The sequence below is a fragment of the Nicotiana tomentosiformis genome, chromosome 8, assembly GCF_000390325.3.
Source record: "Nicotiana tomentosiformis chromosome 8, ASM39032v3, whole genome shotgun sequence".
NCBI lineage: Eukaryota > Viridiplantae > Streptophyta > Magnoliopsida > Solanales > Solanaceae > Nicotiana > Nicotiana tomentosiformis.
The window spans coordinates 67,128,031-67,131,207 of record NC_090819.1 but is presented as its reverse complement, the minus strand read 5'-3'; positions in this window follow the sequence as shown (position 1 = coordinate 67,131,207).

The window sequence follows — 3,177 nt, the reverse complement described above, 5'->3', positions numbered from 1 at the left end:
AAAAAAATTTGTCCGAGAGGTCTGGTCCTCTTCAACACAGCTCGCTGCAGCGTTGCGAGTTTGTTCTCTGAAGTAGAGTGTTTCCATATTCCATCTATATGATTAACTTCATCAATGTAAATATTCACATTCCAATAATTTTAATTATCCTTCATTCCGCACTTACTATAATTTTTTATTGGCAGACAATTTTGACTTAAATTAAGTTAATTAAAGCATAAGAAGATTTGTATAGTAAGCGAAAAAGTATAGATTTATGATTCTTACTAAATGTTCCTTGCATAGAATTAGACCTCTTCCATCTTCATCAAATTGGTCTAATAGTTGAAACTTTATCTACACAGGGTCAAAGTCCACATTTTCTTGTCTTTTCCTTTTTGTTCATCCCCCCCAAAGCAACAAAAACAAGAAAAACTAGGAGTAACTTGAAAAGAAAAAAGAATAGATGGCTTCGTAATTCTCCTTTTTATCAGAAATAATAGTAAAACCAAATTATTACTATTTTCCACCGTAATTGACTGGTAAATAACTAATAAAGCGGTTCTTATCTCTAAAAATCCATCTTTCACCCCTCAACTTCTAAAGAGTTGGACATTTAAAGAACTGAAGTTTGCTAGAGTTGGTAAAATCCTTCATATTCACAACACTCTTTGAAACTTTAAAAGGAAGGTCCACATTCTAATCCTTTTCGCCTTTAACAAGGTGAGACAACTCTCTTTATTATTGCCGTTGTTGTTATAGATAATTGATATTATTGTATATGTTGGGTTTCTAAATTTTAGTCTTATAAAGATTGATAAACTAAGTTACCATTTTTTGAAATCGTTTAGTTTATAACCACATTTCTCATATTTTGAAAAATTCCCTTGCTTAAAATTAAAGCAACACTTTGTAAAGTATTAGTTTCTACTGCTGATGCAATCATATATAGTATCATTGATACAGATACAGAAGATGCAGATGGTTCCAATTAATGTAGTTCTTGCTCTCACCCTTTTGCTGGTTGGTATAGGTTAGCCTCTCTTTTATTCAACTGCTGGTATTTGCATTATTACTACTCTTTCTTAAAGTTAGGAGCATCAATTCTATCCCTTAAAGATTTCGAACGAGTAGTTCTCTTTTAATTATATCTTTTATCACCTATGTCTGACTAAGGTACAAACAGTAAACCACATGGTAAACTACTAATGACATATGCACCAAAGAGTATGGCATAGCCGTCAATAAAATGGGACAAAAACGATGGGAACCAAAGTCAAACCATAGAAAAAAATATATTTGTGATTTCTTCCACTTTGCTTAGAACACCTCCTTTATGAAAAAGAATTCCAATAAAGTATGTAATATTTTATAGAGTAAACATTACTTTAATATCACTCTTTAGAAATTATGTACAACCCCTTGGGGATTATGAGATTAATTTTCCTATGTTGAAACCATATTTTTCATTTTTTCCCACCTAATCCATAATTTTTTCCTATGTCGTCTAATAATAATTTTCCGTTGATGTACGCTTTCAAGGTTAAACAAATTTAATAATTAAATATAAAAATCAATATGATACCTAAATAATGATATGTTCTATTTAATTTTAAATTATCGAAATACCATTTCAAATTTGAAAAGGATATAAGAAATCTTGACATATGAATATGGGAGAACAAAGACGCATTTCAATAACACTTGATAAGAAAGTGATGCAATAAATTATTAAAAGTAAATAAAAATGAAGACACTTCATAGTTCTATTAAATATTACATCCCAGAAGAGGATCACAAATATTTCTAGATATTTTTTAAAGAAAATTCTATATAAAATCTTAAAAGTATATATAAAAATTATATATTTATATGTCGGTTTGGTTCGAGTTTTTTTACTCAATACCAAACCAAATCAAACCAAACCTAATCAGGTTTTTTAATCGGTCTGGTATGGTTTTCCGGTTCGGTTTGAACACCCTGCATAGTAGCTAATAATATATATGTTTAATCTGCAGCAACTGCAGGTACAGCAAAACAATGTTTAAAAGTACAAGAATGCCACATTAACTGTGGTGAGGGTTCTCCAATTTGTTTATACAATACTTGCTTGTGTTGCAAGTGCGAGACATACTTTCCACCCACAGCTAACGGAATAACCAGCCAATTTCCAGTGAAAGTTTCTTTAGCAAATGGAGTTTGTAGTGAAAAAACCTGCAAGCAATGAACGATGTTAAACCATAAATAATGCTAACATTGAGTTATAAAATTCCCTATGATTGAGTAAATTATCTATTGTCAATTAAAATCAAAATTTCCGTGTTTTACAGTTTCATGCGTGGTACTTGTTTGTAGTTTCACATATAACTCTTTACATAAATAGCTAGCCATATTGACTGTTTACTTTTCCTAACTGGTATAATTAGATTATACATTAATTATATAGAGTTATACGTATACACATATTATACATGTATTATATATATTTTATAAATCCGTCGATTAAATTTAGTTTAAGCGATTGGATGGACGGGTTAACTTTTTTTTTTCCCCACCGTAATAATGTGAATTGCATATCACTAGTCAAGGTCTCACAAGAGAACATACTTGCTTTGACAAATTATCCTACTGAAAAATAAAAGAACATAATTTCTCTGAGTAATATGCTGCCCAAATACTATAAATTACAAAGTTCCGGTATCATGTGCACGTTCAGAAAAAAAGGAGGATAAAAGATGCACAAACTCAATAGAGTAGCTAGATTAGTGAAAATTTTCACTTTGTTAAGAAACTTAGCTAAAAGTAACAATATAAAACAAGCAAAACAAGAGATATAAAGAGAAAGAGAGGAGAGATTCTTATTTCTTCCATATATTCAAGTGTGTACAATGTGATGCCCAAACCCTCTATTTATAGGATGATATTTAGGTAATATAAATGGATGTCATGGTATTAACTATTAAGATCATGGGGGAAGATCATGGAGGAGGTTACGGAGGTGTCAGATTACAACTATAATGGTAAGAAGTAGTGGAAGGTTAGTGGAGAAGAGTAGTGGGAGTAACTTCTTTAGGAGTTATAGACATCTACTACATAATATAATATTTCATAACACTCCTCCTTGGATGTCTATAGATAATATGCCTCGCTAAAACCTTACTAAGAAAAAACTCCGTGGGAAAAAATCTTAGTGAAGGA